This window comes from Bos javanicus, chromosome 10 (genome assembly GCF_032452875.1).
Source record: "Bos javanicus breed banteng chromosome 10, ARS-OSU_banteng_1.0, whole genome shotgun sequence".
Lineage (NCBI taxonomy): Eukaryota > Metazoa > Chordata > Mammalia > Artiodactyla > Bovidae > Bos > Bos javanicus.
The window spans coordinates 13,023,815-13,050,122 of NC_083877.1; the positions used below are offsets into that span (position 1 = coordinate 13,023,815).

Genomic DNA, 26,308 nt, shown 5'->3' on the forward strand with positions numbered 1-26,308 from the left:
CATCATGTAACGAGCATCTGATATTTCACACTTGCAGGCTTCGACTAACACGGTAACACTTCACCAGTTCTGAGTAACTGGGTAGTGGGAAGCCTGAGTCAGGGAAACGTTAAATTTCTGGTCAGAGCTTCTCAAAGTTTTTTGGTTCATGGACTGCTTTTAGAATCTAGTGAAAGTTACAGAACTTCTCCCCTGAACTATGCCCATATGCACACCATTTGGCTGTGATTTCAGGGTGTCCTGAAGCCCCTGAGTCCATCCTTGGACCAAGAAACTCTGATATACTGCCTTAAAAGCAGCACCCTCCGCTGTCCCTTCTCCCTCAACTTTTTTTTTTTTTTTTTGGCCGCCCTGTGCAGCATGCAAGAACCTAGTTCCCTGACTGGGGATGGAACCTATACCCCCTGCAATGGGAATGGGGAATCCTATCCACTGGACTGCCAGGGAAGTCCCTCATCTTTGTTATGCTTTGCCCATTCACTTCCTCTCTCAACTCTTTCCTTCAGTGAAGACAGAGAAGAAAGATATCTGGTGTGGCCCTGGGGACAGGGAAGCTGAGAAAATCCTTCTTGGCAGCTCTGGTCAAACAAGTTGCCCAGAAGGCTGGCCCTTGCTTCTCTTGCTCCCATGGGCTATCACCTACTGACACCCAGGGTGATATATCTCTGCACATCATACCCACCGGCAGGTGAAGGGCTTGGACAGCCTGGTAAGAGGTTTGAGGAAGCAGCTTGTAGAGTTGATCCCAGCCCCTGAAGTGACAGCCTAAGACAGGTGTTAAGTGGGCCTACACAGCTGCCAACCCCCTGGGGTCCCTGGAACTGAGGATTCCCTATCAGAGGGCTCCTCATAGATGCAGAGAACCATTAAAATGGGTAGGAATAGCTGAAATGACCTCCAAGGCTCCCTCCTGTCCAGGACTCCATGGTTCTATAGCCTTAGAGAACTGGCCGAGTGTTCTCATCCTAGTTGGGATGCAGGGGGCCCCAGAGCTACCTCCAGGGGACCTGCAATCCATTCGTGCTCCAACGTCAGCTACAGACTGAAAGAATACTGTAACTCAGAGAGACAGCGCTATATTTCATGTGTTTATAGATGTGATTGTGATTTGCTTAAAAGCTTTACCAAATTCAGAGGAGCTTTTATTCTCAATCAGCCACACTGAGAAAAAAAAAAAAAAACAAGGCAGCTTCTAATAACTGGGGGCAGGGAGGGTATAGAAAATATTTTGACATTGAAAAGGGGTCCCCAGGCTTGAAATGCTTGAGGATTTCTAGTCTGTTGGCCCAGAGTTTACCGACAAGGAAGCGCTCAGCCTTCTTGGGGGCAGTGAAGAGTGGCAGGGATGCTGCCCACACCCCCAGGCTGTACTCAGAGGGAAGCCAAATGGAGCTTCTGCCTTCGTGAAAGGTTAAACTCTCTCCTCCCCTGCCTCAACACTTTCCCTGTTCAACTCTTTCTTAGCAGCTCCTTCAAAGATAAACAAATTGTCACAAATTCTATGTAACCATGGGGGTCCAATTGATGATTAATGAGGCTTTTCTCTCTGTTTGAGATCTGCAGATAATCTGGGTAAATGGATTCTGAAAATCGGCTAACCTAAAGAGAAAAGCGATTCTGCACAATTCGCAGTGTCCAGCAGCCACCAGCCGCAGCCACTCCTCACTCCCCCACCAGCTCACCCTGCCAACTCCATCAGTGCCTGGAGAGACTGACTCCGCACTCCCTGAGCCCCACAGTGCTAGGGCTGCCGGGCATTTCAACGCATTCTCCTCCCAGAGAAGGTGAGACCTTCCCCTTTGGGAAGAGAAGGAACCGCCCCAGACGGGCATTGAGTTTGGGGGATGGGCATCTTCTTCCAGGTGCTGATCGGGCTGATCAGGCATCAGATACAGAAACAAAGGACACACAGAAAGGCTCACAAAGTCTGACCGCCAGGCGGAGATGCCTGGCCTTGATTCTCTCCATGGCCTTGTCTCCTTACTCTGTTGTGGCTTTTTTAAAAAAATATTTATTTATTTATTTGGCTCAGAGCTGGACACGACTGAAGCGACTTAGCAGCAGCAGCAGCAGGTCTTAGCTGCAGCACGAGGGACCTTCGATCTTTGTTGTAGGCATGTGGGATCTAGTTCCCTGACCGGGGATCAAACCTGGGCCCCCTGCATTGGGAGGTCAGCGTCTTAGCCACTGGACCACCAGAGAAGTCCCTGTCTCATTACTTTGGCTGATCCTGTGTGTTAGTTGCTCAGTTGTGTTTTTGGAACCCATTGGACTGTAGCCTGCCAGGCTCCTCTGTCCATGGAATTCTCCAAGCAAGCATCCTGGAGTGAGTAGCCATTCCCTTCTCCAGGGGATCTTCCCAACCTCGAACCTCGGTTTCCTGAATTGCAGGCAGATTCTTTACCATCTGAGCCAGGCCCATGCTGTAATCTTGAGCGTTTTTCTGAGAGGACCTCCCCCGACCCGACCCTGCCCTACCCCCACCCCCAGATGCATCTTCAAATTTATGAAGCTTAGAATATCACAGGGTGAGGCCACCTGGACTAGTGGAGACTTCTCTGGCTGCTTTTGATCCATGCTGACGGGAGAGGGCTGGCAAATGGAGGTAACTTGGATCGTGGCTATAATTGAGGAGATCTGTTTAAATCTTTGTGAAAACCTTTCCCTCTGAGTCAAACCTGGACAGGACAGTTTGCCTGATTCCCACTGAGATACCTGGACACCAGGGCACAGAGAGGGTAACAGGTGTTTGGAGAAGCAGGCAGGAGGCAGAAGCAGATACGGGAGCACAGGACACGGCCAGCCAGCGGGGTCTGACGCTGCACTCCTCAGTTATCAGAGTGTGTCAAGGCTACAGAGCAGAGGGTGCTCCCCAGGACTGACACCCAAGCCTTGAACAGCCCGTCACCAGTATTCACAAAGTTCCCCGTCTGAGGCCAAGTCTGCCTCTGTGGTGGTGTGGTTGTGGGGAAAGATGCCAGCCTGCGGGTACAAGAGTTGACCCCTCTAGGACCCCCTCAGCCCTCAGGCTTTTTCTTTGAACATGGCCAGTCTAAAAGATTCAACCTTGCCACCCTTCCCTCCTCCCCAGGTCACACCAGTCTCACTTTCGGTTTTTCCTTCACCGCTGAGCCTTGCTCACACAGCTCCCCTGCCCTCAATGCTCTTCTTCCTCAGTTCTGCACCTCCAAACACCATCCATGCCCAGGCACCCTCCCCTCTGCATGGCTTGGCACCTACAGCATGCCAGGCACGCTACACTCATCTAGCTTACAGCCTGGCCACACGGTCCAGCGCTCATCGCCTCCCATCTTGCCGTGAGGTCTTTGCCAGCATGTTGACTTCATCTTTCCGACGTGTCCATGAATGCTTTGAAACTCAGGTCGAGTCGTAGGCTGTTGCCAGTCAGCACCTTTTGGGATCTGATTTGAGAAAATGTGTTTCTACTTGTCTCAGCCACTTCACTGAGGTGGAGTGAAGAGCAGCCACAAAGGAGCTGTCCCCACATGGGGCAACTCATCGCCATTAACTTTAATGGGGCTTCCCCAGGCTCTCTCTCTGAGGACAGATCCCAAAGACATATGCTTATGAGATGCTGAGGGAAAATCAATCCTGCCTTGGTGGTTGTTAGGCTGACTCCATTCGGAGTGACAGAGGTTAACACAGCGGGCACTATCTGATTCGGGGCATTAATAATTAAATAAGAAAATGCCCCTGGTTTCCCTTCAGAGGAAGAAAACTTGTAAACAGTTCAACTGGTTCCCTCCCCTCTGGTCCATGCTCCCCACACAGTAAGCCGCAGAGGAAGGGAGTGAAGTTCTAGAAGTGGAGAAATTTCTTTCCCGATTGGCTGCTTTACACCTGCTCAACTGGAGGTGAGGCTGACACCTGCCCACATGTATAGCTACTCTGCACACCTGGCAGGGCCTTAACTAATCAAACTCCTGGAGTACTACTTGCCTAGCCCTGGGCTATGCTTCCAGGATGCAAAGAAATAACCCAAGTCAACTACAGTCCATTTTCAGAGGCTAAAGCAGCAAGCAGTTGAGTCCCCTGGAGGCTTATAGAAAGCTTGGTGGAGCAGATGGGACTAAAGACAGACCATGGACAGAGGAGCCTGGTGGGCTACATACAGTCCATCGGGTTGCAGAGAGTCAGACATGGCTGAGTGACAGAATACGGAAAGGGAGGGCAGATAAAGGGCCTTCGGGGCAAGTACTGCAGAAGGCAGCACGTGGAGGCAGGAAGGTGCAGGTGCCGCTGGAGAGTCTAGGAGGGTTTGCACTGCGGAGCAGAAGTGGGCAGCATGGGAAACTTTGCCAGGCATTTTCCAAAATTGGGTTCTATGAAGCACTAGCCCCATGAGCTACTGATAAAATCTCCCAGACGAAGGTTGCCATGAGTGACCAAGTTCAGGAAATGCTGCATGCTGTGTCCTCATCTTAAATATTCACAGTGTATCTGAGCAGACCTTGGGCTCTGGGAAGACCCAAAGTAAAGACACCTGTTTGGTTGTTTCACCCAGTCTTTCCCATAGCACTTTCTAGTGACCTCTGTAGCAACAGAGTTCTTTGGGATGCTAGTTTGGTCAATTCTGCTCCTCTCCATCAAGCCTGGAGGAAGTCCCAGTCCTGACCATCTGCATCCTCAGAGTTCGTATCCTCCTGTTTATGCTAACACTTGAGAGCCTTCTGTGCCTGGCATCTGGTGTTAAAGGGACTCTACCACTGGGTATTAAAGAGACATCATAGCTGACCCTGGGCTTTCTGTCCTGGCCTGGGTCAGCCTTGCAGGCTGAGCAGACCTTAGAGCTGGCAGCATCCTCTGGAGATCCCATCTTCTCCTGGGCCCCTGCCAGCACCAGCACCTGCAGAATCCAGCTTGTCTCTCTGATGGCAACAAACACCTGGCCAGACACCAGCTGTTCACATTAGGCAAGATGCGTAAAACCAGGACAGAGGGCAGGCAGACAGATGGCCTCTGCCCCAGGATCGGTTGTGATGACCTCACAGTCCATCTGTGCAAAAATCTTCCCCCACCTGCTTCGCTTCCACCACCTGCCTTGTCATCCTGAATGTGCCAAAATCTTGGACACTGGAACCTGGTCTGTGTACCTGGAACCTGCTCTCTGTCCATCCCAGTCTCCTCCAGGGAGCCCTTCCTTCTCAGCAACTTTGCACGGGCAGCAGGGGTGGCAGTGGTCAGGCTCTGGGCCCTGGGGGGTTTCCAGTCACAATGCTGGGGATCGATTGGTAGTAGCTGCTTGCAATGCTCTCCTGAGGAATGGGGCTGAAGGGAACATGCTGCGGTTGATTAGTGATGTCTGTTGCAGGCACAGGATGGGAAAGGGACACATGGGTGCCACGCACTTGCTGTCCCTGCCCTACATTGCTGAACGGTCGTCTTAACTTTGGAAAGTGCTCCTCTCGTATATGAACCATCTGGATATGGCCTCAGCTCTTCTCTTGGAGCCTTGGAACCTGTCCATCACTTTCCTTCCCTTTGTGTGTGTGTGTGTTAGTTGCTCAGTTGTGTCCGACTTTTTGTGACCCCAGGATCGACTGTCCATGGGATTCTCCAGGCAAGAACACTGGAGTGGGTTGCCATTCCCTTCTCCAGGGGACCTTCCCAACCCAGGGATCAAGCCCAGGTCTCCTAGCACACAATTAAAACGCAAACACACTGCTTGAGGGCAGGGGTTTTGGTCTATTGTGTCCACTGCCATCCCAGCACCCAGAGCACTGCTGTACAGAGAGGGGGCTCAAACCATCTTTGTCGACTCCACAAACTGTCGATTCTACAGCTAACCACCTCCCCTGGACCTCTCAGCCATCCCGAGTCCCAGGACCAGCCACACTGCCTGTGTCCGTCCTGACAGAGACCACCAAAAACCTGTACTGCCAGCAGGTCTCAGCATGCGAGGCGTCCCACCCTGCACTGACATCGCACCGCAGAGACACCAATCTGTTGGCGACGGACACAGTGGGCACCACGACATCCTGAGAGCGATTCACAGACTCCTGCCTGGGCCACCCCACCAGCGCCAGGGGATGTCTCTGTTCCCGGAACCAGCACAGGGCGGGCATTGAAGCCCACTCAATAGCTCAAGCTGCAGTCAGCGGGGGCGGGAGGGGGGGCCTGACCGGAGTTCCGAGAGCCTCATGAAAAGGCGCTTTCAGGCTCGGGATGCAGCAGAAGCAAACTCCAGAGTGAGACTGATAAAGCAAACACCTCACATTCTTCCCAGCATGTGGGTATAGAGAGAGATTTCTATCTTCTATTTATAGAATACACACACACACATACACACTTCTCTGTTTTTTTTTTCCTTAATAAAACAAAAAAGCCAAGTTTGCATTCACTGGGGTAAATGCCAAGGTTATCATCCCATCTAGCCGACCTTCCCCTTCATCTCCCCACTGCTCTCAGCTGGTCCCCAGTCCCCAAGCCCCGCTCTGTTTACTGGCCTCGCTGGGGTCTGATTAGTGCAGATGAAAAGAGGAGCCACGATCAGCCCATAATTAAGAGCTTCACCCTTCACCTTGATGAAGCCTCCTACCCTCCAGGAATCCCTCCAGGAGCCGGGCTTATGTTGAAGGCTTTCTAATCTCCCTGCACTTAAAAAAAGTTAAAAAAAAAAAAAAAATCCGTAGCTCTTAATCTCCAAAAGAGTGATTCCCTGACCGCAGAAGAGCAGCAGAAATTCCCAGAGTCAACATGGAGGCCCTGCCAGGAGTCTGCCCACTGGGATCAGTCAGGATTAGAGTCACCTCCTGAGACATGGTAAACGTCCTCGTCCTAGGGCTCCACCAAACCGGTAAATTCTGCTTTCTCCTCGCCCGGGAAAGCTTGGGCTGCAAATCCTGAAAACGGCACCACGGAGAACTGCAGTACCCATTAATCAGGGTCAGAAGGCTGGCCTGCCCCTGTGCCCTCAAGCCCCGCGGAGACCAAGTAGTCTTGACATTAGTCAGGCTCGGAGAGAAATAGCAGCATATCCCCGGGGCAGGGGAGGAGCGGGAAGGCAGATGGGTAGAAACCAACAAATTCATGAAGCATCCGCCTCCCTCTCCTACAGACACAGCCCTGGACTCTGAGGCCTCAGCCTTCCCATTCCCAGGCAGGCAACAGCTGTGCCCCCAGCCTCCAGCCCCTCTAAAGATGAAGGGAGAAAACTTATTGTGTTCGGAGGCCATTCCATTTCTCACAGAGCAATTATCTCCATCTTTCCATTTCTTTGCAAATCAGGGCACACTCATCTGGCCTGGCCAACCCAGAGGCTGCCTGAGCCCCCTCCAACCCAACCCACTACAGGCCTGCTCTGCTCCCCTCTCCCACTTGTTCTGTGGGCTGTGGGGTTCTCTGAACTGGGAGAGTCCCTTGCGCCCTGGCATTAAGTTATGGCCAAATCCCCAAAACCTTCACAGACAAGCCAGTCACTCAGGGCCATACAGCCCCACGGGGATTGGTCCCCATTCCCTCCTGCTCTGCAAAGAACATTTCTAAAACACGAGATGCAAACACAGATGCTCAGATGGGAAAAGAGCTCTGAGGAAGGGGGCCTGTAGAATGATCCATCACCTGGTCAAGTCTCCCCCCTAAACTGATCTGTGAAGGTGAAGGCTGGACAGCAAGCCACGTGGGACCAGAATGGCACCTGGACAGACCTGGGAGCCTCACATGTCAACACCTCATCCCACTGAAGGGCAAACTACTCCCAGGTGACTTAAAGTCCTCAAGTCACATAGCACACTGATGCCAGCGCTCGTGGAAGGGAATAGCAGAGTTGGACTGACATGGCTTCAAATTCTGACTCCACCTTACTGGTTACACAGCCTGGATAAAGTCATTTAACTACTCGGGGGCTGTTTCACATTAATCACATGAGAAAGGACCAACTTCATAGAGCTGTGAGGATATCAAATGAGTCAGCAGGTAAAGTGCTTGGTCCAGAATCGAGCACATAGAATGCACTCAATAAAATATTAGTTTCCTGCCAACTCATATCCCCTCCTTCTACCTCAAGACCCTTCCAACTCTCTAATTCTGAATTCTAGAATTCCTAAGTTCAGTTCAGTTCAGTTGCTCAGTCTTGTCTGACTCTTTGTGACCCCATGCACTGCAGCATGCCAGGCTTCCCTGTCCATCACCAACTTGCAGAGTTTATTCAAACTCATGTCCACCAAGTCAGTGGTGCCATCCAACCATCTCACCCTCTGTCATCCCCTTCTCCTCCCACCTTCAATCCTTCCCAGCATCAGGGTCTTTTCCAATGAGTCAGTTCTTCACATCAGGTGGCCAAAGGGTTGGAGTTTCAGCTTCAGCATCAGTCTTTCCAATGAATATTTCCTTTCCTAAAGGATTTCCTTTAGGATGGACTGGTTTGATCTCCTTGCAGTCCAAGGGACTCTCAAGAGTCTTCTCCCACACCACAGTTCAAAAGCATCAATTCTTCAGTGCTCAGCTTTCTTTATAATCCAACTCTCACATCCATACATGACTACTGGAAAAACCATAGCTTTAACTAAACAGACCTTTGTTGGCAAAGTAATATCTCTGCTTTTTAATATGCTGTCTAGGTTGGCCATAGCTTTTCTCCCAAGGAGCAAGTGTCCTTTAATTTCATGGCTGCAGTCACCATCTGCAATGAACTTGAAGGGCAAAAAAAAACCCCTCTTTCACTGTTTCCATTGTTTATCCATCTATTTGCCATGAAGAGATGGGACCGTCCAGTCAAGGCTATGGTTTTTCCAGTAGTCATGTATGGATGTGAGAGTTGGACTATAAAGAAAGCTGAGCACTGAAGAATTGATGCTTTTGAACTGTGGTGTTGGAGAAGACTCTTGAGAGTCCCTTGGACTGCAAGGAGAGCCAACCAGTCCATTATAAAGGAGATTGGTCCTCGGTGTTCATTGGAAGGATTGATGTTGAAGCTGAAACTCCAATACTTTGGCTACCTGATGCGAAGAGCTGACTCATTTGAAAAGACCCTGATGCTGGGAAAGATTGAGTGCAGGAGGAGAAGGGGATGACAGAGGATGAGATGGTTGGATGGCATCACCGACTCGATGGACATGGCTTTGGGTAGATTCCAGAAGTTGGTGAGGGACAGGGAGGCCTGGCTTGCTGCTGTTCATGGGGTCACAAAGAGTCGGACACGACTGAGTGACTGAACTGAACTGAACTGATGGGACCAAATGCCATGATCTTAGTTTTCTGAATGTTGAGTTTTAAGCCAGCTTTTTCACTCTCCTTTTTCACTTGCATCAAGAGGCTTTTTAGTTCTTCTTTGCTTTCTTCCATAAGGGTGGTGTCATCTGCATATCTGAGGTTATTGATATTTCTCCCAGCAATCTTGATTCCAGCTTGTGCCACATCCAGCCAAGCATTTCTCATGATGTACTCTTATAAGTTAAATAAGCAGGGTGACAATATACAGCCTTGATGTACTTCTTTCCCAATTTGGAACCAGTCTGTTGTTCCATATCTAGTTCTAACTGTTGCCTCTTGACCTGCATACAGATTTCTCAGGAGGCAGGTAATGTGGTCTGTTATTTCCATCTCTTAAAGAATTTTCCACAGTTTGTTGTGATCCACACAGTCAAAGGCTTTGGCATAGTCAATAATGCAGAAGTAGATGTTTTTCTGGAACTCTCTTGCTTTTTCAGTGATCCAACAGATGTTGGCAATTTGATCTTTGGTTCCTTTGCCTTTTCTAAATCCAGCTTGTACATCTGGAAGTTCACGGTTCATGTACTGTTGAAGCCTGGCTTGGAGAATTTTGAGCATTACTTTGCTAGTGTGTGAGATGAGTGCAATTGTGCAGTAGTTTGAACATTCTTTGGCATTGCCTTTCTTTGGGATTAGAATGAAAACTGACCTTTTCCAGTCCTGTGGCCACTGCTGAGTTTTCCAAATTTGCTGGCATATTGAGTGCAGCACTTTCACAGCATCATCTTTCAGGATTTGAAATAGCTCAACTGGAATTCTATCACCTCCACTAGCTTTGTTTGTAGTGATGCTTCTTTTTTTTTTTTTTAGTTTTTATTATTTTATGATTTTATTAGAAGAATAAAGGTTTTTAAATTTTGTTAATGTTCATCTTCCCTCTTTTTTTTTACTTTTTTTCCTGTACTTTTTTAACTTTATTTTATTTTTAAACTTTACATAATTGTATTAATTTTGCCAAATATCAAAATGAATCCACCACAGGTATACATGTGTAGTGATGCTTCTTAAGGCCCACTTGACTTCGCATTCCAGGATGTCTGGCTCTAGATGAGTGATCACAGTGTCGTGGTTATCTGGGTCATGAAGATCTTTTTTGTATAGTTCTTCTACGTATTCTTGCCACCTCTTCTTAATATCTTCTGCTTCTGTTAGGTCCATATCATTTCTGTATCTTTATATGAAATGTTCCCTTGGTATCTCTAATTTTCTCAAAGAGATCTCTAGTCTGTCCCATTCGATTGTTTTCCTCTATTTCTTTACATTGATCTCTGAGGAAGGCTTTATTTCTCTCCTTACTATTCTTTGGAACTCTGCATTTAAATGGAATTCTAATTTCTAAGGATCTAGGGAAATGCTGACTGAAAGATCTTCTGCTGGAAAATCTGGGCTTCACTATATGTATTTGGTGACCCCAGGGTCAGTCTGAAATGTATAGTTATTAAATGGTCTCATCTACTCATTCAGCAAACATTTACTGAACACTTGCCAGTCACTGCAGACACAATAATTCAAGCAGGCTCTGCCCCTAGACCCCAGACACCTGCCGGAGGGTGTACGGAAATGGCCACGAGAGGGCAATGGACCGAGGATGTGGCTTAACTCAAAGTGCCGAGGCCTTTGCCTGGCAGGAAGCCCCAGGCAAATATCAGAGACATTTGCTGCAACTGATGCATACCATCCCCACAGGTCCTGCACACGTTGGATCAGGCCCATCTCCATTCCACTTGCCTCTGAGTTCACTCTTGTACAGGGCTGTGGGGGATTCCCAAGCCTGGTCAGTCTCGCAACTCCACTCTGTTAGGACTCAGAGTGGCTGCACTTCTTCTCTTCCTCGGGTTTTCCCTCCTGAGGTCCAGCTCAGCTCAGGAGCAACTCAGCTTCCCGTGGCCCCATTCTTCCTCTCTACCTGCTAAGTCACTAACTTGCTGTGTGACCAGGGACAGGTTGCTTTGCATCTCTGAGCTTCATTCCATGTTTGTTCAGAGGCTATACCATCTCTAGGACTCTTTGAACTCTACAAGTTCCCCTCCAGTGTGTCTCTCTTTGCTGTCCTTCCCCTCTTCACGTTCTTCTCTCTCTTCACCCCCTATGTTGGGTTGGTCCCATCTCCCAGCAGCAAGGAGATAAAGCAGTGAAGATAGGAGAATTAGATTCTAGTCCTGGATCACAGAGAACTCATTTCACTGTTCTGAGCCTCCTTTTCCTTTGACTACACAAGAAGGATAAGAGAACAAGTTCTCATGAATATTAAGCCACAGCCCAACACTGGAAATGCAAGCGTCAGTGCCCTTGTGAGGGTGGGGACCCTAAGTTCCTGCCACCTTTCTGTCCAATCCTCAGCACCCCTTTGAAGACTGGACTCTTGTCTCACGCTCTAGTCTAGCCCAGGGCCCACACCAGGGCAGTCTCTGCCCCATCACTCCTTGGACACCTCTTCTCCCCAGCAAGGAGCTAAACAGGAGGGCTTGGTTTTCAGTCTACAGACTAGGGTAGCCTCTCCAGGTTTCCTTCTGGAACCTTCTGTATGTATCTAGGCCAGGAGAATCTGAAGTCAGATATCAACTGTCTCAAAGCCTGAAGGCCCCCACATCTGTGAATTGGTCACGGAAATGGGCATTGGTGTGTCACAGAAAGCAATGAGCAATACACAACATATTTTCATGTACATCTTTAACCCAGCATTCCACTTCTGCAATTGAATTTTAAAAACTGACCAAGCCAAAGGTTTAAGAATGTTGCATCATCTCTTAATAATGAGATATGCATTACAGCACTGAAACAGCCTGAATGCTTACGTCAGTGGTGCATGTGTGATAAGTTGCATCAGTCATGCCTAACTCTTAGCAACCCTATGGATTGTAGCCCACCAGGCTCCTCTGTCCATGGGACTCTACAGGCAAAAATACTGGAGTGGGTCGCCATGACCTTCTTCAGGGGATCTTCCTGACCCAGGGATCGAACCTACATCTCTTACATCTACCTGCACTGACAGGTGATTTCTTCACCACTAGCGCCACTGAGGTGGCCTTTGCTAAAGAAATCCCACCATGTATACATAACAAAATATTATGTAAACATTTAAAATATTGATGTGTGGGAAAATATGGAAGCTATACCCTGGAGCATTAATAGTGGTCATTGGTAAGAGGAAGGGAAGGGAGAAACATCACAGGACTTCTGCTTTCTAAGTCAATCACTTCTGTTCTTCTTAGTGTTTCTTATAATGCTCTTATTAGTGTTTCTTATAATGAATATTATCATCACCATAATCATAAAAGCAAACATACTTTAGGAAAATATATGTAAGGCAATCCCACTTCTGGGCACATAACCAGAAAAGATGAAAACTAATTGGAAAAGATGCACGCACCCCAATGTTCACTGCAGCATTATTTGCAATAGCTTTGGAAGGAATGATGCTAAAGCTGAAACTCCAGTACTTTGGCCACCTCATGTGAAGAGTTGACTCATTGGAAAAGACTCTGATACTGGGAGGGACTGGGGGCAGGAGGAGAAGGGGACGACAGAGGATGAGATGGCTGGAAGGCATCACTGACTCGATGGACGTGAGTCTGAGTGAACTCCGGGAGTTGGTGATGGACAGGGAGGCCTGGGTGCTGCGATTCATGGGGTCGCAAAGAGTCGGACATGACTGAGTGACTGAACTGAACTGAACTGAACATATGGAAGCAACCTACATGTCCATCGACATGAATGGATAAAGAAGATGTGGTATATATATATGACAGACTATTACTCAGCCTTAAAAAAAGAATGAAATATTGCCATTTGCAGCAACATGAATGGACTTAGAGGTCGTCATACTAAGTAAATTAAGTCAGACAGAGAAAAACAAAAGTCATATGATATCACTTATATGTGGAATCTTTAAAAAAAGGTACCAATAAACTTATAAAACAGAAACAGATTCACAGACATAGAAGACAAATTTATGGTTACCAAAGAAAAAAGGGCAACAGGGATAAATTAGGAGCTTGGGACAAACAGATACACATTACTATATATAAAAAAGATAAAAACAAGTACTATAGTATAACTCAGGGCACCATATTCAATATTTTGTAATAACCTATAATGGAAAAGAATCTGAAAATACACATATATATATTACTGAATCACTTTGCTGTATGCATGATATTAACACAATATTATAAACCAATTATATTTCAATTTTTTTAAAAATAGGAAAAAAACTTTCTAATTTAAAAAATTTTACAATTTTTAAAAAGGTTAGGAAAAAACAAATAAAAGATAATATACGTACATTCACTACCATGGAAAGAGGACCCTGATGTATCATTATGTGAAAAACAGGTTACGAAACAGCATGGACATTACAACTGAATTGTATGTGTGTGTGTGATGTGTGTTCTGAGAGCAAGCAAGAAAAAAGAGAGATGTCCAGAAAGATGTTTAAAATATTAGCAAAGGCACCTGGGTAATAATATTTTTGGTAACTTACTTTCTTCTCTATACTTTGCTGTCAACATTTTCTATGATGAGCTGGTCTCAGCTTCTCAGTTTAATAAAGCCATCTTCATTTTGCCAAAAAGTCAGGACCTTTCGTCAGTGCCCCCATAGCTTACCCTCCCCCATGCCCAGACTCTCCCACAAGGCTCCTTGGGGTGCATATTCCCAAAGAGCAGGGTTTTGAGCCCTGAGCTCACTACTCTTGGGGACATAGGCCACTTTACGGAGCTTTCCATGCAGCCCTGGAAGCCATCAAGCTGGGGCGGGTCGGGGAAGGGTGGGGATTGCCATTATAACTGAGTGGTCTGTGTCCATGCTGTGATTATACACATGCTGTGATTAAAAACATTATGCCATTTCGAAGACCCAAAATGATCTGATGACACAAAAAATGGATGGATAATGTAGGATTTTGTCAGCTCTATCTGGTATAATAAATGAACCAAGTATTCCAATTTTAAAAGAAATTTATTGCAGCACTTTGTCCATGACACTGATGAATCCTGGCTCACAGCCTGGCCAGAGCAGCCCAGGGAACGCCACCTCACTCCAGCACCTGCTCCGTCCCCTGCACCCCACAGGCTCTGGTCCTCCATAGCTGACAAGCACCTGGGGCTCTGGTCTCAATTCCTGAGTCCTAACCTCAGATCTGCCTCGTACCAATTGTGTGACCTTGGGCAGGTCACTTGACCTTTGGAAGTCACAGTTTCCTCCTCTGTGGAGTGGGAATAGTAAGAAAACCTGACTCAGAGGGTCCTGCAGAGTCAAAGAGACGAGGATGACGGGAAGTGACTATAGTCACTAAAACACTGAGTCAAATGTGGTCAATCCTCTTGCCGAGGGCAGAAGGGATGCAATACAAATACTCCTGGGGGGTGTGTACAGAGAGAGAGACTGAGATTAGGATCCTCTGATAAGGACCACCTTCTGGGAGAGGGACAAGTCTGCCAAGACCCAGAGAAAGGAGCTCAAGATGAATTTCAGGAAGTTTGCAATTTGGCCCAGTCAGGCCCTGCTGACCCACAGTTTCAGCAACAGATGATTTCCAGTCTGGATCAGAAGCCAATTTGGCTGCCTTTCTGGCCTAGGCCATGTCTGACCACCATCTCCACGGCTGAGAGCATTCGTGATAAAATGGTTCCTCTGAACTCCGGTTTTCTAGAGGAGCAAGATGCTCACTCACCTTCATCAGCACTTTGCATTCCTTCCCAAAGGAATGGGCCATCAAAAACAGCACCTTGAAGGATCAAAATCGACCCTCATCTTCCTGGGTTTAATTTGCAGAATGGGACACAACTCCCAGACTCATTGTGCTCCTGGCCTGATTATTCGTTGTTTATTTCAGTATTTTCCAGGAAATTGTTCATTAAGGACAAAAGCACCTGCTTACTGTAAGAGAGTATTACACAAAGACTCTGGCATGGGGGCCTGGGAAGAACATTAATTAATGAAGTGTAACAGAACAAACATGCTATAAATTAAAAGTCTAAAGAGAAATGCCTGGCATTGGTGGATGACGACAGAGGGCTGAAATGAAACATCTTATTTTTAGACCACAGTGGTGTTTAAAAAAAAATGGGAGGGGAAAAAAATTATAAAAGGTGGCAGAGGTAACGATCTATTTCTGGAGCAACTAAAGCCTTTGCTTCCATTAAGAGAATTATAAATCAATTCTGTTTTGTCTGGGGGCATATATGCGTGGTGTGTGCTAAATTAAAAAGCTTAATGTGTCAGAGCGGTTCCTTCTGAGGTTTCCATGGAACAGTGCCGACTGAGGCATTAGGCAGGTGACATCTGAGCCAGGCCACCGAGTTAGGCTTAGCTCGGCACAGGCCATCCTGAGCACCAGGGTACAGAAGCCCAACCTCAGTTAACTGGAGCCTGCGAATCTTCACTTAACTGGGGTGTGGGGTGCCAAGCCGCTGCCCACACTTCCAGGTGCATTTCCACCCCAGAGCCAGTGAGATGTTCTTTTTTTGTCCCCCTCTCCTGAAAAGCAGTTTCCAAGGCGAGCTTCCATACTGATGATTTATTCAGTTTTATTTCCTTTACTTCAAACACATTCCTGGACAAGGACAGGCCTTGAGGAATAAGGACCCTAAAATCATGCCAAATCTCAATAAATCCAGAGATCTGGTCCCATTCACCATAACCCACTCACCAAGACAGGAAAGGAAACAGGCACAGTTGCAAACAAGTATTTTGGTAGCAAGCGCTGGAACCCGAGAAAGGTCTTCTCTGTCTCACTTCCAACCCAACAGAAAACTCAGAAACATGAACCGCCCATTCCTCGAGGCAAGGTGGAGGTCGGGGCAGGTTCCACTTTGACTCCAGCTGCTCCAATTCAAGTTGCTTTCCGCTTTCTGCAGGCAGGTTGAGCGGCAAGGTGCCAACCTCCAAAGTGCTGAGTCACCAATAGGTAGAAAACAGGAAGCTTATGCCAAGTCTAACCATGCTTCCCCAGGGTTTTAATTCTCATTTGTGGTGTGCCCACAAATGTCTAAATTTGTCATAACACATTCAGGGACTCAGTGAGATGGGAAGAACAGGAGGCAGGCCAGAAGTTTGTGAAGCCATGGCTCAGACCTCTGACACATGGAGGTTTGGTGGTGCCAAGATGGGAGCAGAAAGAAAAGGATAGGGTGCCAGGGAGGAGCTGGGGCTGGGGGCTGGGTGCACCCAGCTGATGAGTAAACCAGGGCTGAAGTTTGAGCTCAAGTGAGCACTGTGTACCAATGCTGTATTCAATACACAACAGCTCTCACTAAGGATGCTCTGTTAATATCCCCTGTTGGATGAGGATCTGCAAGAAGACTGACTCAGATAGTGAACATTCCATTCACTTACGAACCACGGAGCATCTTACGGAACCCCAGAAGAAAGCAGGAAATGAATGGTTCCCGAGAGACTGTCCTGTGCTGGGCCCTGAGTTGGGTACCTGGCCAATCCCCGTCTTCACGGTGGCCCTAAGAAGTAGGTATTGCGATCTCCATCGGCAGGTGACAAACAGAGACTCACGGTTTAGAAGTTCATGAACCAGGCTTGAACTCAGGACTACCTGCTTCTCTAGTACTATGCTTCCAGGTCTGGCTTCGCCCTTCTGACTTGGTGGCGTGTGTGCACAGGTATGCACGTATGCGTGTGCACATGCTGTACGTGGCATGTGGGGAGGGATGGGGGTCATCTCTGGGTCAGAACTTCCTCCACGCCCATTAAGTTTGAGCAGAGGAAGAGAGGACGCTGTGCTTTTGTGGGAAGAGCTGCGTAGGCCAGCTGTGTGAGCTTGGGCCAGTCTTTGGCCTCCATGGTACTTCATTGTCCTCTATAGCTGAGAGGGAGGCTTTCTTAACTAACTGGTTCCTCATCTGAACCAAAGAATCCAGAAAATGATTTCAGAGACTGTTTTATCAGCTTTCCCAAGGATGGTTCACAACTTGTACCATTCTAGATGCACAGGAGAAAAGTCCATCCATTACATACAGTGGATGGCAAGGGGTGTTAAGGCTCTTGAACCTAGCTGAGAAAGATGATCTTTAAGGTCTGCAGGGCTCTGACATCAGGAGATGGGTGGGGAGGTGGTGAGCCTCCGCTTCAGGACTGGGCGATGATCCCGCAGCAAAGCTGAGGTTGCAGGTGAGAATGCCAGACCCCTGGGACGAGGTTATCTCAGCTTACAGTGTCCTCTGTGTATCTGTGTCATCCCTTTGCCTATCTGCTTTAAATGTATCCATCTCACCTCTACTCTAATTTGAGGAATCAAGGGAGAAATTAGGAACAGGCCTTCAAGGGGATGAGCCTTACTTCTCACTCTCTGCCCCTCAAGCTAGCTAGCTAATTGGGGGTGAAAGTGAAAGTCACTCAGTCATATCCGACTCTTTGTGACCCCATGGACTATAGCGTCCATGGAATTCTCCAGGCCAGAATACTGGAGTGGGTAGCCTTTCCCTTCTCCAGGGGATCTTCCCACTCTAGGGATCGAACTCAAGTCTCCCTCATTGCAGGCAGATTCTTTGCCAGCTGAGCCACAAGGGAAACCCAAGAATACTGGATTGGGTAGCCTATTCTCTTCTCCAGAGGATCTTCCTGACCCAGGAATCGAACCAGGGTCTCCTGCATTGCAGGTGGATTCTTTACCAACTGAGCTATCAGAAAAGCCCTAATTGGGGGCAGGGGGAACAATAACTGCCAAGAGCTCTGAATAGGATCAATAATTGAGTACATGATTCCTGTGCATCTCCTCTGCCCTCCAAGGACATGAAATTTAGTACAGAAAGGGCCAGTTCTCCAGCAAAGCAGAGCAGTGGGGCTTGCGCCCCAGGAATGAGCAGCACCCTGCCCCATTCTGGGCCTCATCCAGAAAATATTTGAATACTTTAACAAGCAAGAGCAGCTTAGACTAACTTTCAGCTCTGCTCATGGAGCGCTCAGATGCGGGATGCGTCCGAGGCAACGGGGAAGGGGCAGCTCACTGTGGAATTCTGCAGCCAACATAGCCCAGCTCTCAAGAAACCTTGGGCTCAGCAGTAGCCGTGGCAACACCTTTGCATCTAAAAGAACATATCTAGGCAGAACAGGCGCTTTCCAGACTCTGGATCACTCCACAAAGTGGAGAGGAGGATAAAATCACCCCCAGGGAGGAAGGCAGAGGAGACATTTATTTCAAACCAATTTCACCCACTGTGGAACAATCACTAAAGCCAAATGGTAGAGCTCTGCGGCTCTCTGTGTCCTGGTGGATAAAGGTGGAAAGAGCAAGCAAGCAGTGCAACCTCCAGCCTGCGGGGAGGGCCCTGAGAGAACAGGATCTGCTGATGAGGCTGTCTGTGGGCTCCAAGGAGGGCATGAGCCAAGCGCCCAGCCAAAAGTGGAGAAAAATGGCCAGGTACAGGGAAAGCCAGAACCAGATCTCTCACCCCCACGTCTGCCAACAGTTGGCTGTGTGACCCTGACTGAGTCACTGAACCTCTCTGAGCTGTTTTCTGATAAGCAGGAGTGAGAATCACTTCTCAAGTGGATGATCCAGCCAAAGCAGAGGGCATGAGATTAAAGTCCTGAATTTAGCTTTCTAGCATCATCCACCAGCCATGGGAAGGCTCTTACTGGCTTGTCTGGGCCTCAGATTCTCCATCTATAAAAGGATGTTGACTGACAGTCTTATACTTTCAGAGCCAGAGTTGGACTCTAGCTAAGGTCCCTGATAGCTCTAAAAAGTTCTACAGTGATTCTCTGCAGCAAGAGCAAACAGGGAGGTGGGGTTTCCCTCCAAAGCAGGGGGGATGGGCACCTGGCACCTGGCACAGTGCCAGGTGTCGGGAACTGTTTGATAACTAGCCAATGACTGGATCAATGAATCAATGAATCAATGAACAGGTCTCTGTTTTTGCATGGGATTGAGAGCAAAAAGACTCACCCAAGGTCACATAGCTGGTAACAGACAGAGCTGACCTCAAATCCAGGTCTTTGGATCCCAAATTCAGTGCCCCTCCCAATCCACCATCTACTGGGCAAGAAAAAGGAGGTCGTTGAGCAGAGCCTCCTTGAAGGGCAAGGCACTCCGGGGCCAAGGAGATGGTGAGGTCCCCCTGGGCCACATTGGATTCTGTGTACCTTGAACCTTCCAACCTCTCAGTCAGCCCAAGTGTTTGCTGCCTTTGCAACCCACTCACCTGTATGGTGAGCCCTGCTTTATAACCATCCACGTTCCTTTTGCCCTATCCCCTGCCGAAAACAGGGGGATCCCTCCCTCAAGGATGGGAGAACAGAGCTCACCACGAGGTTGGAGCTAAGCACAGGCCCCAGTCCCAGAGCCCTGAGGTCTTGCATCTGCCGTGCTGGCCCCCCCACCCCCGCCCACGTACTCCCTACTCTAATGAAAACCCAGAGAGCGGCAGTGAAATTCACCTTAATAAGCGCTCGTTAGAAATATGCTAATGAGGAGGAAGCTGATATCATATGCCCTGAAACCCCAAGGGAGAAAGGGATGAAAAAATTCAATATTGAGTTTTGTCTCATTTCAAAGCCACTTTCAAAGTGGCCATAAATCTTCTGTATGATGTGACATAACGAGGAGCTGCCAGCGGCTTGGGCGTTAATAATTAGCAGTTGCCAGGTGCTGAAGTGAATGCATTCGACTTTCCGGTCCTCGCTGCCAGGAGACTGAGGGAAGGTGCAAACTAGGTCCTACGCGTGGGCTGACCCATCCACACTGCCTGCCCACCTGCCTCCCCGGGGCAGAGCTTGTGGCTGTGAGAGACTGCAGAAAATGCCAGGAGACTGAGGTCAGGAATCAGCAAGGCCTACCTTGAACCCCAGCCTCAGGGTCTTGAATTCTACTTGCCCCCGACATGACCAAGCCTCAGCTTCTGTCTGTGGGACTCATAACAACTCATGTTCCAGGCTGGGGCGGGGCGGCGGGGGGGTTATCACCTGGCTAAGCGTGTGGCGGTGCAGAGAATTTCTCTAGAGTCAGCTAGTCTAAATCAAACTGTGGACAAATGATTTAATCTTGCAGAGGCTCTGTTTCCTCATCTGCAAATGGAGATGGTAATTGTATCCATTGTGAAAATTAAATAAGGTAATTACACCAGTATCTGATACACAGTCACAATTCAGCAAATACAGCTGCTGTCACTATAGTAGTTACTGTTTATATTTTGGGCTCCTTCAGTTCCCCTGTACCCACTTTCCTGCTGCTGCTAAGTCGCTTCAGCCTTGTCCAACTCTGTGTGACCCCATAGACGGGAGCCCACAAGGCTCCCCTGTCCCTGGGATTCTCCAGGCAAGAACAGTGGAGTGGGTTGCCATTTCCTTCTCCAATGCATGAAAGTGAAAAGTCAAAGTGAAGTCGCTCAGTTGTGTCCAACTCTTAGCGACCTCATGGACTGCAGCCTACCAGGCTCCTCCGTCCATGGGATTTTCCAGGCAAAAGTACTGGCCACTGATTAAAAAAAAAAATCTTGGAGTTGTCTCCTACTCTTTTTTGCTTTTAATTTGCTGGGCAACTTTGGGAAACTGATTTAACCTCTCTGGTTCTCAACTGTCCATTCTACAAAGTGAGGATGATAAGGCCTCCTCTGATCTATGTGGAGGATGGTCATAAAGGTCAAAAAGATAAAGCAAGTGAAAGCTTTGAAATGTATAATAAGTGGCACAGGAGTGGGGAATTATCCTCATCAACCTCCAGCAGGAAGGTTATTCTAGATGCCATGATTGACCTCCCTTCCCCAGGGAGCAAAGGACAGTCTCTCTCAAGACTTCAGAGGAAAAGAGCCTACATTTCTTCCAGACAACATTGACAGCAAGTTACAACTTTTAATTCCTACAGATGGCTAACCAATGTCCCTTCCCACTGGCTGCTGTCTTCTTGCTCTGCCCTTGGGAGAAGGAAAGACAAGTCATTGGTCATTGTTTGGGTGGGAGTTCCTCATAGTCTAGAACGGTTTGCTTTTAATTTGCAGTAAGACACAGACTAATACATGATCCTACTTGCATGATCTCATGGGGCTCATGTCCCATGTAACTCCCCTCTCCCGCCTCCCACGCTGCTCTATACCTCATCCAATAAGAGGACTCCACTGACTGTACCAATGTCAAGTTGCTATCAAATCTCCAGTGCTTTCAGGTCTTCCCATGTGGCTCAGTGGTAAAGAATTCACCTGCCAATGCAGGAGACACAGGAGACATGGGTTCAATCCCCTGGAGGAGGAAATGGCAACCCACTCCAGTATTTCTCCTGAAAAAATCCCATGGACAAAGGAACCTGGCCAACTATAGACACGACTGATCAACTGAGCATGCACACAAGCTCCAGTGCTTTCACTCAATTTCTGGACTTCTCTCATTATAGACTCAATGGCTTGCTGGCTGGCACCAATCCCTGGAGCGCACTTTGAGTCACTGGAAGGCAGTGGGCACAGAGGAGCAAGCTGGGATTCTTAGCTCCAGGTGCTGCAGTCTTTATGAGGACGGACACCTTCTAAGGAAGGCACAATACCGCTCTTCACCCATCTCCTCTGCCTTTGCTTTCTCTCACTGCTTCCTGTGGGTTCCCATAATGCTCCTACCTGAAAACACACTGAAAAGTCCCACTCTTGATGCCATTCTTTCCAAGGTAGGCATAACGTGGACACCCTTCCTGACCTGGAATTGGGAGGATGGTAGCTGAGTTAGAGTTGCTAGGTCCCCAAATTGCCCCCTGAGTCTCTTTGGCTGCCAGTGAGACCCAACAGTGAACCCCAGGGATCTCATCTGTTCCAAAGCCTCAACCTGACTTTGTCCTCCCCAACCCCATTCCCCATGGAGGCCTTAACAATCTGGCTTCTGTCCTGATCCCTGATCCTCAATTCCCTCTCGCACAGGCACCTTACATGGTGGCCCAGCCCAAGGCTCATGCCAGCCTCCTCACAGGGCCTGATCCGTCACCCTTCACTCAATCATTCACTCCACCCAGAAGCACCTCGTAAGCGCAGGCATTAGGCAAGTCCCTGGATACATAACGGCTTCCCTGATGGGCTCAGACAATAAAGAGTCTGTCTACAATGTAGAAGACCCAGGTTCAATCCCTGGGTCAGGAAGATCCCCTAGAGAAGGGAATGGCAATGTACTCCAGTATTCTTGCCTGGAGAATCCCACAGAGGAGCCAGTTACAGTCTCTAGGGTAGCAAATAGTTGGATGACTGAGCGACTAACACTTTCACTTGGATACATAACATATCAAGTCAGATGCTGACGGGAGGAAGAACACAATGTGACCAGTATCTTCCAGAAGACCCAGACCCCAAGGCCCCTGTCAAGGGATCTGGGGAGGGGAATGGCCAGAAGAAGGGGCATATATGCTGAGACCTGAAGGAAGCAGAAGAGTTAGCCAGGTAGGGCAGGGGTGCTTTGGGCAGAGAGAGAAAGAACGGGTGTATTTGAGGAATTAAAACTGACTCATTCTGGCTGGAACAGAGTTTGAAGCAGCATTGGTGCCTGCTGAGCTAGAGAGGGGGTCACCCTGGAATACAATGTGCCTCTGAGTCACAACTCTGCCCCCAGATAAATAGGCAGCTGCTGGAAGATTTTAAGTCAGGGATCGACTTGGCCAGGGTTATATTTTCCAAAGGTTCTCTTCTGATTTAAAAAAAAAAAAGGTGAAAAGAAAGTGAATTCTCATTAATAGGAAAATAATTTCTTTTACATGATAGATGGATATCCACATTGTAGACTATCTGGAACTATTAAAAGGAATGCATGAGAGCAACACTGGTCTAATTGGAAGGATTGCCAGGAGGTACTGGGGAGGGAAAAAGTCAGAGGCTAGATAGCATAATCCTGCTTTCCTAAAGCAAACAGTCCACACACACACACACACACACACACACACACACACCACATATATGTTTGTAAATTGTTGGAGTTAGAGGATATGGAGGGATACAGAGAGGGATGTTGACAGGAGGGACTCCCTGAGTGGGCAGAGACTAAGAGCATGATGCAGGGGAAAGGGAGAGGAGGGCAAGTTAAAGAAAAAAAATTAAAGAATGAAAAATTTAAAAGTATGTTATGATTGCTCTTACGTGAAATTACTTTTGTGGAGACCTTCAGGTCTCAGTTTATCTGCCCCTTCCTCTGACCAGTGCCCCTTCCCAGGGTCCCTTGGCAGTAGCCCCATAATATAAAAAGAAAGGAGGAAAAAGAAAAATAAGCAATCTCCCACTGACTGAGATATGAAGAGAGGCGATCAGATGGAGTGGGGCTGGAGCAGGCAGAATGGTAAGGGGGCTGCTACAGGTGGCGTTAGTGGTAAAGAACCTGCCTGCAAATGCAAGAGACATAAGAGGCACCAGCTTGATCCCTGGGTCAGGAAGACTCCCCTGGAGAAGGGCATGGCAACCCACTCCAATATTCTTGCCTGGAGAATCCCATGAACAGAGGAGCCTGGCGGGCTACAGTCCAAAGGGTCACAAAGAGTCGGACATGACTGAGCGACTTATACAGCACAAGCACACAGTAGGACTGGGACACAATATCCCTCTGCAGTCAAATCTCTGGGCCACACCAGCTGACCCCATGCCTGTGCCAGGGGCTGGCAGCCCTTCGGTCACTGTGTCCCCCTCCACTTCATCCCTGCCCATCCAGTACCTCCCTCCTTAACAGCCTGGACAGTCCCCCCACTTCTGTTCCTGTTGCAGCTGTTGCTGAGGGACTGGAGAATGGGGTGGGCAGGTCTGGGGCCAGGTCTCTGGTTGCCTTCCCTCCCCCTGGCCTGACATCCCGTCAGAGCAGAGGCTGCCTGAAGCAGGAACCTTCTCTCCCATTGCTTCATTTCCCCTGCCAACATGCTCAAAATATGACGACTGGTTCCTGGATGTGGTTTCACCATTGAGAAGCAGCAGGTTCTTGGTGAAGTCAGCTCGCCACTCAGTGAGTGTTTCAGTGTCCAAAGCTGCAAGAAGATGCTGGAAAGACCAGGCATGAGAAGGAAAGGCAGAGGCCCAGGAGAGGAGGGAGTCAAGTGTCTGTGCCCGATGGGAGGAGCTCTCCAGCCTTCTCCTCTGCCCTCTGCCCCCGGCTTCACAGATCCTTTCTGACCTCCTCACCTCCCTTTCCCAAATAGCCACAACCACAGGCACAAGCACCCTGGAGCTCCACTGATGGGAAACACCGATTAGCGGCATCAGTAGACTCTCCAGAAACGCCCCAGAGCCACTTAGGAAAAACCCTCTGTGGCATGGCATAGTAACGCCAGATGGTCTAGACAGCCTTGAATCCTAATTCTGCCTGGCTATGTAAACCTGACAGTCACTTGATCTCTCTGATCCTTAGCTTCCCCCTCCGTAAAGTAGGGATACTAGCAGGACCTACTTCATGGGTCTTTGTGAGAAAAGAGGAGCCCATACAGCTTGGGGAGGAGTTGCTTTTTAATTACTATTGGTGATGGTGTCCTGGATCTTTTCAGGGTAAGTCTATCTTCCCACCCCTATAACCCAGGCACCTTCCTGAGCTGGTCAGACCACACCCCTCTGTCAGTATCACTCAGAACGCAGCCCACTGGGGTTCAGACAAAACTCTTTGAGTGGGAAATCTGTTGTCATGCATTACAAAGGTTAATTGCAGGATTCAACAGCAAGAGGGAGGGAGCTCAGCCCACTCATAAATACAGCCGATTAAGAAACAAGCATCATTTTGTAATGATGCCACTGGTAGAAATACACCATCTCATTTAGCACTTTCAGAGCCAGGCAGGAAGGTTTACCCCAGACACTTCCGCTGATGCCCAACCCCCACCCCCGGGGGGCTTTCCTGTGCCCACCAGGCCTGCAGGGCACCACCAAGTATTGCATCATCAGAAGCAGCAAGTGGCCTTGGGCCTAGAAGAACACCCCTCCCTCTGCCCCCTTGAAGCAGGGCCTGCTGGAGCCCCCAAGAAGTCAATTAACAGCATCTGGCTAATTAAAGCATGATGTTACATTTCTCTTGTTGACTCAGTCAGAGCTGCTGCGGGAGCCTCAGAGGGGCAGCCCCCACGTTCCAAGCAGCTCCCGCTTTCATGTGGCTCTGGGGAGACAAAGCTTCTCTGATCCTTTTGAAAGCTGTGGTCCCACCAGCCCCAGAGCAGGGGGCCAGGCCACCCATGGGGAGGACAGCAGTTCAAAGCCAGCCTGGCGGGCACCATGGGGTCCAGTTGGGATCGGGAATAATTAGGACATTCCAGACCATAAGAATCAATAACATAATTAACAAATATTGTGCTATTCCTCAGAATCTTGCTACAAATTATGCTGTCTTTGATCATACAATGTTCCCTGACTGTTAATGACATGTAATGTTAATTACCAGAGAAAGAAAGCTACTCAGAATGAAGACTTCCTTGGAGAATAATTAATATTCTTTGAGGAGTCTCAGAGCCTTGAGGGGGGCTTTCCCCCCCGAGCTGTGGTGACTTAGTAACTTGAGGAAGTCAACTCTACTTGTCCATGGGTGGACAGACCTACCCCTTAAAAAGAGGGTGACTTACATAGAGCAGGTGCACAATAAAGGCTTGTCAGCTGAAAGAAAGAATGGACAGACGGATGAAGAGGTTCACCTGAGAATCTAGCAGAATCTTAAGATGTGAGGGCAAGGATACTCTGGATCATAATCTAGCCACCCATTTTTCAAATGGGGAAACTGAGGCTCAGAGAGAGGGAGGGACTTTCCAAAACCACACCTCTTGTCAGTGACTAAATTTGGATGAAAACTCAGCTGTAGACCATCAGCCCCATCCTCTTTCTCCCCATCATCACCCTTAGTCTCAGTAGAAGTTAGGAAAAATCCAAGGAACAAAAAAGGAACATTTTAGGGGTTGAGGAGATGCCCATTAGCCTTCCAATGTGTTGGAATACTGCAGAATTGTCCAGCCTTACATCTTTGACTTATTTGGAATTCCCTGAGTGGAGATGGACTGTCCCAATCAGCTGAGACACACTACCCACCCCACACCATTCTGGGAAACTGCAGAGTGCTGATCAAAGTCCCCAGAAAAAGGTCTCCTGCCCCTCAGACTCCTCCAAGGGAGAACAGAAAAGGGAGGAGCCAGGATGTTCCTCCTCCCGGGCACCCACAA

General features: G+C 48.4%; 1 protein-coding gene across 10 annotated transcripts in view; it reads right to left on the reverse strand.

The window, feature by feature from the left end:
- MEGF11 (multiple EGF like domains 11) overlaps window positions 1–26,308 on the reverse strand; it is a 393,555-nt gene that overhangs the window by 259,554 nt on the left and 107,693 nt on the right. The window lies entirely within an intron of this gene.